At 48.2% G+C, this 18,380-nt stretch overlaps 1 protein-coding gene across 1 annotated transcript in view; it reads left to right on the top strand.

Annotated features, from left to right (window-relative positions):
- The window catches only part of IGF1R (insulin like growth factor 1 receptor), a 1,701,728-nt gene that overhangs the window by 960,041 nt on the left and 723,307 nt on the right, over positions 1–18,380 (top strand). The window lies entirely within an intron of this gene.

The raw sequence follows: 18,380 nt of genomic DNA on the forward strand, positions 1-18,380 counted from the left end.
CACAGCTTGTAAATCAATTGCTGCGTGCCTGCAATTCACTGGCGCAGAGTCTCCCGGAGCATGTTTTCAAACTTGGAACGAGCCCACAAGAATAAATGTGATGGTTAATTCTAAGTAGGGGACTGAAGGAGCAGCAGCGCTCTGGTTTAGCAGCGCTTTATGAGACTGCCCGGCGGCCGCATTGACCCACCCAAAGCCCTCGTTTTGAAGGTGTTTCATCCTGAAGTGAGCAAATGTAATCGAGTTTGACATTTTTGGTACAGATACACCGAAAGGGGAGCAAAGTCTTAATTTAGAGGTTGGTTCTCTATTCGAATACTTTCCTTCATGAAGGCAACTATTCTAACTGGTCAAAGTTTGCCGTTGACAACTTATTGTGGGACAGATGTTTGATGAGTCCGAAACAGTGTTAGGAGACCAGAGCTTTGTGTGTGAAAATGTGTACAAAATTGGAGGATATTTATTACCCTTAACACCTTGAACACAGTAAAAATCCCAACTGTTTCTTGCACCAATCTTTCTTGATGCCTTGTTTACATGTATTTTACAGGAAGACAGAACAAGTAAACGCAAATAAATAGCCCATCTTAATCTATATCTGCTGTTGGTTGCTAGTGAAAGGCCTTCTGCAATCTTTTTTTACTTCCACCTATCCCCCCAAATGTTTGGCACTTTGAGTTCATGTTCACCCTTGCAACCTTGATTTCACCTAGTTGGCCTGTCTGCCGATAGAGTAATTACCCAAGCAAGCAGAGCTTTTGGCCTACTGCCATCTTTCAAAAATGTGGACAACCACATCCCGAACAGAGCCTGAGGTCCAGCCTAACTTTGTGAACCTGATAGCCATATAGTGCATATGTTAGGTTGAGAGTAAAGCTACTGCAGTGTACCACATCCATGTTGTAACAGATAATCTGAGCAATAACCTGTTTACAAAGCCATCCTTACGAAGGAATATGAAATCATAAAACATTTTTGAATGGGCCACGTCCTATTCTATCTAAATAAAGAGAACTTAGCGCACAGCCACACTTACCATCGTGTGTTGCTGCTGTCACTTCGGGAGGAAATAATTACATGCTACATTGCGACGTCGGGATGAATCGCTTGGAAACTGGATATAATTAACTGGATGTGAATGATTGACATCAGATGCAAAGACAACACGGCATGAACTGGGTGAGGTGTTGCAGCGAAATGTCCAGGCAGCATGTAATTGAATGAGGAGATTACATCGCGCAGAAGTAGACGCAGCCAGGATCTCGGTATTGTTCACCAGGGAGACTGCCACATCGGGACCGCACCATTTGGGCTGCAGACACTACGAAACAGGGACGGTTGGGACTTTTCCACCGACTGCTGCAAGTCCACTGATTAGATACTCTTTTTTTCAAATTGGCAACACACACCAATGTGATTACAAATGGGTACTCTTTATAATAAGTCCTGCAGCTGGCTTTGGTATGAAAACCACGCTGATTACCGAGCCGAAACTCGAGTCGACACTCTTGCCACAAGCTCCACTGGACAACAAATTGGCTAGCATATGACATGGCATTTATTACGCGCCGATACACAATTGTTTCAAGGCGGGATGAGGCAAGGGAGGGGAACAGAGGGAAGACCGAGACAACGATTTTGCTAGGCCAGGTGACATTGAGATCGTGCAAGTGCAGGGGAGGGGTGTTAAGCAGAATCCTGTGCAGTGCCCTTAGGGACCACTACAAACAATTAAGCCTACAGGTGGCAATACAAGTTTTACCTTTGGTCCAAGCCTGTACTACTATGTCAGAGTGGTAGTAGTGGCGGAGCAGCCAGGCTTATCTCAAGAGTATATGAGCAGTAGAAGAGATTACACAAAGGGACCACAATTACTGTGACTCAAGCAAACACAGAGTCAAGGAATTAGGTAGAAAAATATAAGTACATTTATTTTTAAACCATTTGGTATAAGCACAACACTTCTATTAAACTCAAACACAAATCACACGTAAAATATACTACCACTAACCAATTCACTTTGTACAGTAAATCTCAAGGTCAGTACCCTGTGTTGAATGGAAAAGTGTTACGAACAAAACACGTTACCATGAATACGATTGTGATCACTTTTTGACAGTTCGGTCTACTAAATAAACACGTATCCATAACATGAAATGCTACCATGGCAAAAACACACTTAGCACCTGAGATACCCAGAGGGAGTTGGAGGCAAAAATCACAGGCAATATTTCGGTTAGGCAGACAGAATCGAGAAACACTCAGAGACAGGAGTTCAAGAGTCAAAGGGTCGGAGCCAGGGTTAAGTGACTCCGAGGACCTGTTGCCGAAGATCACACAGTCAGACAGTTCACGAATCAACGTAGCCAAGAGTACTTCGATATTGTCAATGTTCGGAAGCAAAAGTTATAAGGAGGAGGGAACACAAGGGCAAGCCTTGGAGATGAAGAAAAGGGGTTCACCATGTTTCTTCAAGCAGAACACAGTACCTTATTCCAATGGTGCAGCTGGTGCCCTGGCAGTTGTTCCTCTTGGTTTCCTGCAGACCCATGGTTCCCGGAGCTTCGTTGTGAAGGACGACGTCTGAAGGGGGTCTGCACCACACAGTGATGAAGCCGGCAGCAGCAATGCGAATAAAAGGTGTGCTCCCTAAAAACAGGAGAGGCTCTTCAGATGGCTATCCGGACCACTACAGCAGTGTGCAGCAATTTCGACCAAGGAAGAGGATCCTCTGGCTGGGGAAGATGAGCTGGTTATCCCCACCAGGCTCAAGGGAAGAAGACTCCGGACCGGATCTTCTCTAGTTGTTGAGGGGTGGATAGCTCAGGACTGCAGCAGGGCTTCATCGGGAAGGGGTAGTTGCAGCAGTCGTCGTTCTCTCTGCTTCTCTTCGGTTACTTGTAGTTCCAGAGGCGACTCTGCCTTCTAGCCCAAGAGACCTGCCTTTTATGCGCAAAACCTCCATTCACACAGCCTGGCTGTCAATCACCCAGCAGGGGCGTTGTCCAGCCTGGACAACCACCTCAGCCAATCATGGCAAAGTGCGACTTGGGTTTCCTAGGATACCCTGTGCAGGGGGTGGGGGAAGTCTTAAAGACAACCCTGTGTCACTGCACTGAAGGTGCTGTGTGACACACAAAAGAAGGGGGCTACTGAAGTGGTGTACTCCAGAGTCCGCAATCACAAAAACAGAGAAATGTACTTGCCAAAACACAGGTAAGAGTGGGGGAAAAGCTCACACTCTTACCAAGTGGAAAAAAAAGAAACTCCAGAAGTCCAGAAAAGCTGCTGGGGGACTCGCTAGGTGAGGGAAATTAGCCATAAATGAGAATTCTCCCTAACAAGGGGGGCAAGGGGAAAAGTGCGAGGGGGGGGGTGCAGTACATAGGAAAAACAGTAAATAAAGCAATAAGAACAATAAATAAGAAGTGCGGCCAGCTGGTGGCAGGTGCAAAGGTAAGTGCAGACATCAGGTGTCCAGTGCTGGTAGGGGGCTGTAGGGATACAGAAACAGCCCCAGAGTGCAAGTGTTGCCAGAGTGTGCAACTGACGGGGAGGGGACCTTAGCCCGAGAACAGAGGGTAGCCAGGTGACTAGTACAGTTTCAGTTTGAACCAGGAATTCAGCAGGGAGGAGAGAAAAGAGGAAGAAGGCAGAAGAAAAGAGGAAGGTCTTGAGGTGCTTCCGGAACCGGAGATGGTTCTCCTCAATTTTCAGAGAGGGAGGCTGTTCCAGAGGGAGGTCCCAGCCGAAGAAAGAAATCTACCACAAACTAGTTGCTTGGAGAAGCCACTGACCCTGAGGGAGTTGGAGGCGGATGAGCAATGAGCTAGATATTTAGGCAGAGAGAGTTGTAGGTATTGAGGCCCTAGTCCCCAGAAGGCCTTGTGGACAATGCAGAGGGTGTTGCACTTAATCCTCGCAGCCACTGGGTGCCAGTTCAGAGATTTCAGTCCTGGAGAGATATGATCCCTGGGCTTGGGGCCAAGGACAATTCTAGCAGTCCTGTTTTGGATGAGTTGCAGAGGATGGAGTGTAAAGACAGGCAGATTTAAAAAGAGGCTGTTGCAGTAGTCCAGCCTAAATAGAACCAGAGCTCTGGAGACGGAGAGCTTCTGGGGGAAGGAGAGGAAAGGAAGAATACCTCTGAGGAGGTACAGCTGGTAGTGTGACTTCTTAGAGATGTCAGAGATGTGAGGAGAGAAGGAGAGTGTGGAGTCGGAGATGACCCAGAGGTTTTTAGCCTCACAGGTGGGAGAAGGGAGAGGGCCAAGAGAGGCCGGCGAGAGTGTGACCGGAAAGGAGGGAGCGGGTGTGCAGATGAGGAGAATCTCAGTCTTACTGGCATTAAGGCAGAGATCATTAGCTGTACATCACTCCTGGATAGCAGACAGACTGAGAAGGAGAAGAGGTGGCTGAAGGGAGCCTGCAAATGAGCTGAGTGTCATCCGTGCAGCACTGAAAGTTGGGGCAGAGAGCAGCAAGGCGGTGGGCAAGGAGGGCTAGGTATTGTTTGAACATCCAGGGAGAGAGGTCAGATCCCTGGGGAACACCACAGGTAGAGTTAGAGGAGAGGAAGGACCCAAGCTTGACCTGGGAGGGTTGAAGGAAAGAAGTCAGCCAAGCCAGGGCCTGATTGGTGATACCCAGGTTATCACAGAAACGGTTGAGCAGGATGGCATGGTTGACCGTGTCAAAGGCAGAAGAGCGATCAAGTAAGATGAGGACGCAGAGGGTGTTTATTTTATTTTATACATTTGTTACACGCCCAGACCCTGGGGTATCACGGCGTGGTTACAGACATCTTAATAATTAGTCTTACAGTAAAGGAAAGCCTTGGAATCAAGATTGGAGAGCAGGTCTTCACGGATGTTCAGGAGAGCAGTTTCCGTGCTCTGGCAGCTCTGAAGCCAGACTGATGGTCATGGAGACAACCAACAGATTCAGTGTGAAGATTAAGCTGGGAGAAGGCCAGCTTTTAGAGGAGTTTGCCCAGGAAAGGAATGATGGAGAGTGGGCGATAGTTAGCCAGGCAGGATGGGTCGGCAGATGGTTTCTTAAGAAGAGGGTGCACAAGGGAGTGCTTCAGGGAGGAAGGGATGACTCCAGTGGCGAAGGAGTGGTTGCAGAAGTCGGCCAGAGCAGGAGCCAGGGTGTCAGTGTGGTCCTCAATGGTTTTGGAGGAACAGGGATGAACCCGTTTTGACGAAACTTTCATAGATCAGACTTGTCTAGAAACCTCGTCTGGGGAGAGAAGGGGAAAGGCAGAGAAGGATGGAGGAGAGTTGGCTAAAGAAGGGCCAGAGGAAGAGCAGGTAGTAGAGGGAGGAGGGGGAGAGGAAGAGAGAGAGGACAGGATGTCCTGAGTTTTAGAGATGAAATGAGATGTCAGAGCCATGCAAAGGGCTTGGGAGGTGACAGGAGAAGTAGAGACTGCAGCAAGATTGGCCAGTTCCTTGCAGATTTTAAAGAGTTCGGCCGAGTTGTTAAATGTGGCAGAGACGCAGTCTTGGATGTGAGCTCTCTTCTTGGTGCGGACAGATAGACGGTATTGCCTTTGAATCAGGCGGCAGGCCAGTTTATCAGAGGATGTACAGGAAGCACGCCATTTCCTCTCAGCTACCCTGCACTTTTGTTTAAGGGTGACAAGGTCTGAGTCGTACCAGGAGTTGCACTTGGCTTTGGGCTTCAAGCGGATCCTTGTGACAGGGGCAATAAAATCAAGAGTATCAGATATAGCAGAGTGGAGCATGGAAAGGGCTGTGTCAGGGTGCGAGTCGGCCAAAGGGGGCGGGGGCGCGGGAAAGTGGCGGCGAAAGCCTCAATTGACACACGCTTCATGGGTCGGATAACCGAGAAGGTGGGTGGCAGTGCTGGAGGTTGCTTGGCCTGTGGGGTAGAGAGGGTGAGCTGGGAGGAGAGGAGAAAGTGATCACTCATGGAGAGAGTTGTGGTGAGAGGGATAGAAAGAGGAAGGTCTGAAGAGATCAGAACATCCATGGTGTGCCCTGCAGAGTGAGTCGGGCCAGAGGGGAGAATAGAGGGTGAGAGAGAGTCGCAGAGGTCGCGAAAGAGTCCAGAGGAAGGACAGGAAGCGTCCAGTTGGATGTTAGTCTCCAACAAGGAGGAGTTGAGTGGTCGAGACCAGGAGGGAAGAGGAGAGGTCCGCCCACTCAAAGAGGAAGGAGTCAGACCAGGTTGCTGATAGATGGTAGCCACAGTAAGGGAATGGCCAGGAGAGAGAAGAGAGCCTGCAGATGAGGCATTCACAAAAGTAGGCCTGCGTAGGAATGACAGAGGCAGGGATCCACTTAGGGAAGATCGGGGCTACATCCCCTCCGGAACTGTTGGGTCTGGGCGCGGAGAGGATCTTGTAGCCATCAGGGAGGAGAGTGTCAAAGCTTGTGACAGAGCTGGCCATTAACCATGTCTCTGTGAGACCAAGGACATCAAGGGCAAGTTCTTCCAGGAGGTGGCAGATGTCAGAGTAGTGTTGGACAGCAGAGCAAGAGTTGAGAGTGGCAATGTGGAGAAGGTTGCCATCCTTGAAAGATTTCCGGCGAGGGGTACAAATTAAAGGTACACCCTGCGGAGGAGTAGAAGAAGCCTGGGGGGGGGGGGCAGAAGAAGACAGAGGATAGGGCAAAGTAGTCAAGGAGGAGAGAGCGGGGGGAGGCGAAGAAGCAGTGGATAGGAGAGAGGGGACAGCAGAAGATGAGGCCCCGGAGAATATTTGACGTTTGTGGAGAATTATTGTATTGGAATTATAAATTGATACATGCAAGTTTTGTAAAGATTTGGTGTATTTTACGCCAGAATAGCATTTTGCACCTGGGGTCGAATTGTGAGACCACCTGCTTTTCTCCAAATTCATTATCTAGCGTTGTTTGCACAGTATGAATGAACTATGTATGGGAATTAATGTGGTTGATTTGTACGAGTCATAGCGTTGATCAATGGTTGTGTTTTGTATGATTAAAATGTATTGTTGAATCATAGACTTAGCTATGTATTTTTAAGGCATGTTTTCATAGTTTCTTCCATTCATTATACAAAATAAAGAATATTTTTTGATAACAATAAAAAGTTTTGTCTTCATGGAAAGAGATTGCATTTGCACAGAAAAATAGTTAAATGAAATGAGAGTTCGTATATACCCTGGGGTATTTACATGTGATGTACACTTGCCATCTGCGACTAACCATAGCACTTGAGTTCCGTGGCTTGATGTTGACGTGAGTATCCTTTCTGTGGGAAACTCTCAATCTGAGTGCCACATTGATCCTTAACACCCAAGGCTATGGAACTGATTCCTAGAGGACGTCCTCCAGCTAGACCGCAAAGCCAGCAGTAGCATGAGGTGCAAGCTGATCGCTAGCAAGACGCCGGAAGGCTGACATCCTGAATGGCAATGAAGTCAAAAGAGAGACGGAGACGGTGAAGAAACAGTCAAGCCTGGTGGTGCGACCACACGGAAGCTGTGGCGGGCTTGGGGCCCGTTAACAGACGCATAGATCAGACCACAGCTGAGAGATCAGATCCTCGATTTCCGCAAGAGAAGTGCACCAGCTGCTGAGCAAGGGGAAAAAACACTCCTGAAGAGGTTAAGTCTCTGAGAGGGGCGAACAGCTGTATCCAATGCGGGGAAAGCTTAAGAGTTCTGGAGCCTTGAAAACCTGAACGGGTAAAAACCCAACTGATGTGCCTCCAAAGTAAGCCCACCAGAAGGCTAAAAGGCTTTGGGGAACACTAGAAAGAGACACCTTGTTATCTAAGGCTAGGAAAGCCTAAAAGGTTAGGGGAGCCAGGAAATCCCAAACAGGCAGACATCCACCCAAGACCCCACTCAAGCTGACCCGCGGGCCAAAGGTTTTTCGGGAGCCCCAGAAAGAGAGACATTGTTATCCAAGGCTGTGGAAGCCAAAAAGGATATGGGAGCCAAGAAAGCCTGTGCAGATAGACTTCCAACAGAGGCCCTGCTAAAGGCCTATTTGGGGACAAAAGGGGCTTTGGGGGAGCCCTGGAAATATAAAGCACATAAAGCAAGACTAGTGAACAGAGAGGACCGGTAGGGTTCACGTGCCCAAACGAAGGGAAGGAACAATTTCCAACACCAAATCTGAAACAGTGGCATTATGTTAAGGGGCCCATTTTCAACACAAAGAAGGGAATGCTGCGGAACTGTATAAAGATTTAAGACTTGCAGTTCAAAGCCTACATAGAGACTGGAAGGACGTTTAAAACCTTCTCTTAAAGAGATATCCCAGTATTTGGGTAGAGCTGAACTTCCACCGGTCCATATTTTTCTTGTGTTTTTCTAGGTGTTGGGCCAGATAGTACATAGGGTTTGGAGTAAGGACTATTTCTGTTTTTTCATTTTTATTGGCTTTTAGCATAACAATCCATACAACCCCCTCCAGAATCCCCCAGCCCTCCCACATCCCACTTCTCCTCAGGGTGCATCAGATACATTAATTGCTTTTCAGTCTCTCAGCAATATCCCAGTTCGCAAGAGGTCACTTTTCAATAACGACTCATTACCCTTAGACCTCATGTAGTGTGTATTCTTAAAATGATCCAAGGCCACACAGGGTTGTGCGCTTTTGCGATGCATATAGTATATCCATTATGATCTTGTACCCAGTTCCGCTACAAGTTTAGTCTCTTCAGTTTGTCGTCTGGGCGGCGAGACGGCCATGCTTCTGAGTCATCACTACTGCTATGCCCAGGAGCACTCTCCTGTCGGGGTCAAGTGCTAGTTCCCAAATTACTCCCTGCCAGGGGCCTCGCCTTACACCATTTTATCCTTATTTGCCTAACTGTCCCCACAAACACCCCCTCTGTGTTCGTTTTTCACTCTGTGGCACCAAACATTGCCAGGGTGAGCTCATTCCAGGATGCACATCATCACTCGTCTCTTAGCCCGCTGTACACTTCCCGGTGCCTCCACCATGCTTCTATGCTAGGGCCCGCCTCTGACTTCCATGCCATGGCTATACTACGCTTCGCCAGCAAACAGATAAGATCCTGCCACTCTCTCCACAATGAGTCCCCAAAACCTAGCAACCCCTGGGCATGACCAGAAAATGTGCAATAATCCTGCTCCCTCACTGTCACATCTCGGACATCCCTGCCTACTCGCTCCTTTGAATTTTGATATCCTGTGCAGTGTACTATGTGTGTTGTCAAGTATAATTGCAACAGTTTAAATCTGGCATTCCTACCATTCCTACAAACCTTCTTTGGGTATATGAGGACCCTTGCCCATTCCTCATTAGTAAATACCCTCCCTAAGTCGGCTTCCCAGCTCACTGGAACCCTAGAGGCCCCTCCTATGTCCTGGTTCAGCCCCCACTGACTCAGGAATAGTTCATAGAGTCGTGATGCCACATGACCCCCATCCGACATATCATACAGATCTCCAAATGTCTGATTATTCTCATCCCATACCTAGTCTCGGGCTGTCTTTCCGTGATCGTCTGTCCCAGACACTTATGAGTCAAAAATTGTCCCGCTCGATTTGCTGCTATCTCTTACCATTGTTGTGAAGTCTGTCAGCTGCCCCTCACTCATCTAGTCTCCCACTGTGGCCTCCCCATTTTCCTCCAAGCACAGTCTGATATACCTAATCCTTTCCGGGTGCACCCCTATTATCGCTGCTAAGGGAATTTGTGTGGAGACAGGATTTCTCACTCCCAGGAGCTTTAAAGCTCTGTGCCATAACTTCTTCCCAAGTATTAAAAGCTGTGGTAATCTTGGGAGATCAATCCCATCTATCCATAGCACTTTCTTTAAGTAGTGGGGCTCCACCCAAGGTTGAAGGAGCTGTGTTTCCAGCGAAATCTCATCCGCCAGGCAGTTGACGACAAACTGCAGTTCTCCTGCCACATAATATAATTTGAATGTTGGAGTCACCCTGCAGCGTTTTCAGTGATATCCAGTTCCTCTTACCTCCCCACAAGAACTCCCTGGTTATTGTTTCTACCCGCCGGAAGAATTTCCTGTGTATATTGTATGGGATGTTCACCAAATTATATAGTAATTGGGGAAACGCTGCCATCTTCATCAAGGCAGCTCTGCCAGCCATCGATAAGGGCAGTTTCCTCCAAAAAAAGCATGGATCTCTCTAGCCCATCCAGCGCCTTCTGTGTGTTCTGTCCATGCTCAGTCCTAACGATGTGCCAGATGTCTACCCCTAGGTACCTGAACGTCTGCAGATTTGCCTCAACCCCAATTCTGGTAACTGTTCCCTCCTAAGCTCCTTCATATCCCCCAATGGGAACAAGCAGGACTTTTCTCAACTAATTTTGATCCCCGACAGCTCTGCGAACCTATCTAGAACATCAAGCACATATGGACGGGTGACGTCCGGCTGGCTGATATATAAAGCAGCATGTCGTCCGGGGAAAGCGAGATGACATGACTGATCCCCTGTGTCATAATCCCTGCGTCCCCATAATCCTGTCTAGAGAATGCTGCAAGCGGTTCAAGAGACACAACGTACAACATGGAAGACAGTGGGCATCCCTGCTTTGTCCCTCTTCTCAGTTCCCAACTCTTGGAAATATATCTTCCTGTTCGTACTCTCACTACTAGTCTGGTGTATACCAATCACACCCATTTTAGGAAGCCTGGACCAATGCCAAAACTTTTTAGCACCTCATACAACCATTCCCACCTGACCGAATCAAACGCCTTTATTGCATCTAAAGAGGCGACCGCACAGTCCTTGCACATGTGGTTAGTGCAATCTATAATGTAATGCAGTCGTCTAAGGTTCTCTGAGGAACTCCTGCCCGGGACATACCCGGTTTGGTCCGAATGGATCAACAGTCCCATTACTGCTTTCAATCTATTGTCCAGGACTGCCATGAGGTTCTTGCAGTCCGTGTTTATCATTGAGGGGGAGTCTGTAAGATATGCACTCCTATGGAGGCTTTCCTGGTTTTATTTTTGGTACAATGATGAATTCCCGTAGGCTCTGTGGCAGCACTCGCAACCCATACGCTCCTTCCAGTATTTCCAATATTTTGGGCACTAAAAATTCAGAGTATTCTTTATAAAAACTCACCGGGTAATCTATCCTCCTATAGTTCTTCTACTGACAATGGAGAATCTGGCATTTCCCTGTGTGTTACATCCAACCTTGGTAATGTGATCAGTGACAGCCCCTCACCAATGTCCGTTCAGCACCCCCTTCTCCTCTTGACAGTACAAGGTCTCCTAGTATTTGGCAAACACTCCATTTATCTCCTCTTGCGTTCTTTGCGTCACTCGCCGTTCATCATTGATGCCACTCACCATTTCCCTCCTTACACAGCCACGCAAGCAGCCTTCCTGGTTTGTCTCCACCCTCATGTAGCTGTTTTGGCATATCTTGCATGATCAAATCTGCCCAGCATATCCCAATGCATCATACATTCCTGTTGCAGCTTCAACAGGTCCTCTGTCTCTGCCTCCTCCTTCGCCTGTGATCGCTCTGCTATTGCCACTCTCGCTTCGGTGTCCTTTTCTAATACCACTCACTTTGCTTATTGCCTCTCCCCATATCACCTTTTTGAAGGCTTCCCACTACATGCCCTTGCTGCTCACACTTCCTGCATTATTCTCAAAAAAGCCCATTATGCTGTCTGCTATATGTTCCCTAAATGAGTCATCTAGTAGCGCCTCAGCCCGCAGCCTCCAGACAGGCATCAATGGTCTATGTACCGTCCTTCGCCACGTGATCAGCAGAGGGGCATTATCCGAAAGGATCTCCAGCAGGTAGTCTGCTTCCTCAAATGCCCATAGTCTCCTGTCCTGTGAAGAAGTAGAGTAGTGTAAATAGCTGCAAGTCTGTCCATGCACAGATCTCCATACATCTATCTGCTCAAGGTGTCTCATCAGTTTTGCTTAGGACTTGGCCGGTGAGGCTGGCTTACTGGGTTTCCCATTGGACCTATCCATGGTGGGGTTCAGGGTGCAGCTGAAGCCTTCCCCCAGATCCATAGGGCTCCTCTGTACGAGGTCAGTCGTGAGTAGAGTGAGTCAAAGAAGAGCCTGGCGTTGTGATTGTGGGCATAGGTTTTCACTCTTCACACCTCTGTTATCTAGGAATCAATGCACTAGTATCACTCTTCCCTCCTATGAGAAACCTGAAGGTGTCTCACCCGCGATTCCCTGGGGATCTGTCATCCAGGTGGCCATGACACGGCCATCGCTTTTGGATCCAGTTCCTGGGGGTGGACCAGTGCGGGAGGATCATCTGGATGAGGGCTCTTCGGGGAGTGGTAGTGGGATGCTGAAACTTCCCTGTAAAACCTTTTCCCCAATTTAGGAACTCAAACCCACCCCTCCACCCCCCCCCCCCCATTTCCTGGCACAAACACTTTCTCACAGACAGCTCACTGTGAATTACTGATCATTGCACACACCTGTCTTCCATCACACTTCCCCACATGGGTAAAATGCGGAGCACGAAAGCACACGCTGAGGAAGTAGCAGTTCCAAGATTGCAGTTTAACACGAGGAGGAAGAAGGCAAGACCGGAAAGGGTTGCAAGAGGGGAAGTGCCCTTGACCTTTTCAGAGAAAGGCTTTTATTTTCACAAGACTTCGAGAATAAGAAACATAAGACCTGGAATTAAAGCTGAAGAAACCTGCATTATGTGTCGGAGGTACCCGGGGCTCTCTGGCGTCGATAACCAAGGCTTGGAGGAGCGTTTGCTGCCGCGGTACTGTCCTTGGCTCCTACAACAAAGCAGCACCAGCCAGTGAGTCGGGGAGACTGATACCAGACCGGTCTGTGTTAGATCCAAGGTTGTAAACGGCAACGTTGACTAGAGAAATCTGAAGAGAACAGTGTGTGAAACGTATGTGACGAGCGAGGTAGATAATTAATCAGCAGATGAGTGAGGGAACATTTGAAGCCAAGACAGATACCGTAAACAGAGTGGTCGGCCACCACATCAGTGCTCATTCGATGGTCTCTGTCAGGTATCCAACTGAGAGGTTTCAAATGTAAAAGGGAATTGTGAAATCGAAGTGGTACTGCAACGGGTGGAGCTAAACTCTGTGCACATTCGATAGTTGATACTAACTGAAATTGGTCTGAACACGGCTGAGGGAGACTAATTGTGTTAGAGGAAGGATCTGAGCCCGGCTGAGGGAGATCCGGGGTGAACCGTGAGTCACCTGAGAAAGAATATTCTATGACCATTGTAAAAGGGGATCTGAGTCCGGAAGAGAGGATCCAAAGTAACAATCGTTGTATTAAAGGTATCTGTGCCCAGCTGAGGTGGATATTGGGTGAACAGTGAATCACCTGAATGGAGTACTTGTAAGAGGAAAATAACTTTTTGTTTGTTTTGGTATATCAGGCCCTCTGAATCAAGAGACTTTGATAAGTAAAGAGACTTGGGCACTGAAGGCCCTGATGCTAGTGATTGAACTGTATCCTCGTGCCTAAGAAGCCAGAGATTGTGCTACGTGGGGAAGGGAGGCCAACGGCCTGAACATCCTGACATATCATTTTGTGAGCACCTCTTTCTTTGTCATAAAAACTACCCCCACATTATTTGTATTTAGAGGTAAGGATTGGCATTAGTTTTTTTTAGTATGGCCCTTTTATTTTGACAAGACACCACTTGGCTGCGTTATTATTATTTGATAGTCGTAGCTTGCTCCCATCTGTAGATTTAGGATTAGATGGGCGTTTATCATACCCTTGTTGAAGTTCAATAAACACCCTTGAACTGTGGTCACTTGTGTTTGTCTTACTGTTGATACCATGCCTTCCTTACACTCCTCATCCTGCCTAACTTCCAGGACCCCAAAGGGGACTGCAGGACCCACCCAGATCAAGACACCTCTTGCATATGTCGAAAAAGACGAGCCAAACATCTTCCCTCCCCATTTCTTCGCCAAGGTTTTTTGTCTCTCGACTGTTAAGTGGGTTTATTGCAGCAGCGCTATCCCAACCATGTTCCTGCAAAGATGAGTATGAACGCGGAGCCTTTTGATCTAAGTATTTAGGCCCACACGTTCCAAGTTACCACTTTCACCCTGCTAGCCATTCTGTGCCCCCTCCGGAGCTGTGCATTCCCACATAAGTCACCTTCCAATCCAGTCTCATTAGACCCTTTCTATTTACAGACCTTTTGCTGTACCAATCCGCCTTAAGCACCCAATCCTCTATGTAGATGCGCCCCTTGTTGTGTCCCTCCCGAACTGGTCATATAAACCCAATCCTAAACCCAACAATATGGGTAGGAAACCTGCCTGCCCTTAAACCTTTCAAGAGTGACCCAATACCCAATGGCATATTTAGGCCCGGCCACTTCTCATTGCCCCCCCCCCCCCTCTCCATAACTCCCCCCCCCCCCCCCCGCTCCGCTCCCTCCCTCCCTCTGGGCAGTGTTCAACAGCAAGTACCTACAAAATGGTACTTGTGCAAACAGTCCTCTCAAGCGTGGTTGCAGTTCAGCATAGCAATTTCCACGTGTCTCTACTCTGTCCATTGCCCAGCAAGTGATCCCGCTTTCTGCATCTTGACCGCCGTGTAAGGTGTTTACTATGATCCAACCATCTCAGCTGCCAGTTTTTCTAGAGTCAGTTGTTGCTTCTCTCCGGAAAGGGGCGCTATGCCCGCCCTATTCATCCAATCCTGCACTTCCTTCGTGCTTTCAAAAAAATCTGTTTCGCCATGCAACACCCTTTATCTGGCTGGGTAAATTAGCATATATTTCATATTAGCCCGTCTCGGCCTCTCTTTTATGGGTCCAAACTGAGCCCTCTTCTTTTTCACTAGGAGGGTGTAATCCGGCTATATGGCCAGTTTCGAGACCCCCTCCTGATTGGTATGCAGTGATAAAATCGCAGCTAAAATGTCGCCTGTATAAAATATTGCAGCAAAAATGCCGTGGTTTCACCCTATAAAAGGTGCACCCCATTATACCATTGAAGGGGAGCAGGGGTTGTGGGGGTGTCCCCGCTCCCCTTAAATGGTATAATGGGTCCGGGGGTTGTGGTGGTGTCCCCCGTATCCTTTACATGGATTGCGGCAGTAAAACCACAGCCTTTTTGCCACAATATTTTGTAACCACTGTCAGTTGTGCCGCAATTTTAACACATGGAACCCTCCTGATGACGCTTCCATCTCTGGAGAATGTTAATATGCGCTCCCTGTCCTTGTAGTTTCAAATTCTGTCTATCAGAGGGGGGAGGGGGGGCAGGGGGGCTCCTGTGGGGGTTTCCTGGTCAGGGATCAATCGGCTCTCTCCACTGTGAAGCCCTCTGTCGGCGACCCAGCACCATCCTCCTGCAGTATCAGATTCTTGACGTACGCGGTTGGGTCCAGCCCTTCTTCCCCTTCCAGGAGGCCCCAAATTCTTGTTATTTATTTTTGCCCTCCCCTCTGCATTTTCTGCTCTGTTTTCCAGATACTGTACCCTCTCAAGCAGAGGTGTTACTTCAAACTGTGTACTGTCAATGTTCGCCTTGTTTTTCATCACTTGTGCCTCAGCTGTATTTAGCCTCTCCGCTATTAATCAGACATATTGCCTCAGGAGGTTTGCGTCTACTATTACTGCATCTATTTTATGCTCCAGTGATGCCTGTAGAGTTGCAATGGTGGCAAGAATTGGCCCATCCCTTTGTTGGTCCGTCAAGGTTTCATTTTGCCCCCCTGCAGAGCCGCTTCCAGGGCACCAGGGTTGCATATCTCCTTCCTTTTGTAGCATTCCATCAGTGTTTGTTTGCTCTTCCCTTTGTTGTGCTTTCCGGGCATATTTGTTTCTGATCCCGGTGTCCAAGCTCACTGTCCTTTATGCATGAGGACTGTCTGTTCTGTCCGCTGTTGGTCTTGTCGCCCCCCCTCAGCTTCGTGAGGTGCTTCTCTGTTATTCTTGGCGAATTATCCTCAAATCTCAAGCGCACCCACCCTCACCCATACGATCATTCATGGAGGCTGCTAGTCCCCTGCCAATCAAATTTGAACCACTGTAAAGGACCCCGATCTCTAAGGTGCAGGGGATCCCAGCATCCTTTCCAGCTATCAGGATGAAGCAGCCGGAGATTCTTCTCCTCTCCCCGGCAGCCGCTCCGGCCTCACTGCACTGCTAATGTATCCAGTGCTCTGCCTCGCCGTGCTTTGGCCCCCCCCCTCCCTGTTCTTCCGTATGCTGCGGTGCAAGGTCAGACAGCGCAATCGCGCTCTTTGTCCCGGGTCACTAGGCTTGTTGTTTGTTGAAAAGGATTCTTTAAGGCAGTTTTTTAACAAATCATTGACGGATCATGCAGGAACTCGCTAGATCTGTGTCCCTGCAGCTTGCCTGCTGGCCACACGTCTCAAGGATGCGTTCTTTTGCACATTATTTTGTTTTGGTTTGTTAGGTAGACAATTATCCTATTAGCGGTAGGGCTAGTGTAAGGAACGCAAGGTGGCAACAGTAAAGACAGGCACAAGTGATCACAGTTCAAGGGTGTTTATTAAACTGTATATGCGGGTTGGAAAAATGCCCAATCTAAACCTAAATCTAAGATGGTAGCAAGCTACGACTATCAAATAATAATAAGGTAGTCCAAGTAGCGTCTTGTCAAATAAAAGGGCTGGTATTAAAAAAAGAAAAACTATTGCCAATCTTTACAACTAAATACAAAAGACTGTGGGGTGAGGTGCACAAGAAAGAAAGACGTGTTCACAAATAGGGTTAGCAAGGGTCTCCCTTCCCCACGTTTTGAGCACGGGACAAGGCGGGACTCCTGAGCACAGCATACGCTTGAGCTTCCCCAGCACGAGACGACAGTTCTGCTTCCCAGATATCAGGATCTTCGGTGGTTGTCTCTTTTTCTAAAAAGTCTCTTGCCTCTGAGGACCTGATGCGATCCAAAATAATAACCAAAAGTTCCTTCTTGCTTGCACGTTGGGTGATATCTTTTCACCCCTTGGCCACCCCTCTTCCGGACTCAGACCCCTCTCGAACATTAGTCTCCCTCCGGCGGGTTCACTCTGACTTGTATTAAAAAGATCTCTTCCGTTGCTTTCATATGTTGGTGGGGTGATGGTTTTTCACCCTTCTGTCCCCCTCTTCCGGGCTTAGACTCTTCTGGAATGGTGGCCTGCCTCCGTCTGGTTCACTACAGCTTTTGTCAATTCACTTTTACTTATGGCATTCACACATCTTAATGTCTTTTAAACAGTTCACTATGGAACTCCCTCTGTCGGGTTCACCCTTGTCAACACACTGTTCATCAGGACTTTAGATTTTGCCCCTTTACATCGGCATCCCTCCGTCGGGTTCACTCCAGCCAACTTTTGCCAATCATACAGTTCCTTCTACTTTTCTTACGATGCAGGATTCACTTCCCTTAGCTCTACAATCATCTGCCGGTCACAGGCTTTCGTCTGTACAGAGTATTTTGCTAAACCCCTGTACGACCACTTTGACCCCTTTCTCACCCCGTTCCCAAAGCCTTCTGGTAACAGTAGTTTCAACAATAGGGTAATCGCCCAGAGTTTCTCAAGTGAGCACCCACATGGTGCCGGACTACTCTGCAGCTGGTTTTCCCCTCTCGTTTTAACAGTTCTTTGTACTTTCAATTAGCCGTTTGCTCCTTTTGTTCAACACAGTTCGGTTTCTTAGCGGCTCTCCCCTCGACTCACTGGCTGTGATGAACCGCTTGGCTTTTCTTTTCATTGGAGTCGAGGACAGTACCACGGTTGCTGGCGTTTCTCCCTGGCATGGCTATCAGCGGAGAAGGGCCCTGTCTACCATTGACATCTGCTGCAGCACCTGCTGGCTATTGTTCATGGTCTTACTATTCCTTCTCTGGAGGTTTCACGGGTCTGTGTCGTAAAGGGCAAGGTCGCTTCTCTCATGGTCACCCTTTTGGTTCTCACTGCCTTTTTCCTCCTCTTCAACTGCCATGCTTGGATAGCTCTTTTGTCGTGTGGTCTGCCTTGCTCGTATTGTGCTTTCGTGCTACACCTTTTATCACTGTGGGGAAAGGAAAGGGCTGTCGGGTGTTTGTGGTTCTGGTTAATTGCCTGACTTGGCCTGACCCTGAGTTTGGGACATGCCATGTAAGCGGCTTTAGTGTTAGTCGGTTGTCTTTTGTGTCAGGAGAAAGTGTTCGTGTCAGATTAGCTGCGGGATGTCGGGAGAGTAAACTAATAAGGATGAGATTGGTAGGGTTTGTGAAACAAATGAGAATGACTGGGATTAGTATCGTGAAATGAACAGAGGGCACTGGGGGGGACGGTAGTGTTTTCTCAAAGCTGACTAGAAGTTCAGAAAATAATAACCTGAGGGATATGGAAAAGAATAACCAGAAGTATTCGGGTAGGACATAGGAAAACAGGGATTCTGGTAAAGATAATTTCTGGGTGCAACAGGGTTTGGG

Source organism: Ambystoma mexicanum, chromosome 11 (genome assembly GCF_040938575.1).
Source record: "Ambystoma mexicanum isolate Mex_15411 chromosome 11, UKY_AmexF1_1, whole genome shotgun sequence".
NCBI classification, from domain to species: domain Eukaryota; kingdom Metazoa; phylum Chordata; class Amphibia; order Caudata; family Ambystomatidae; genus Ambystoma; species Ambystoma mexicanum.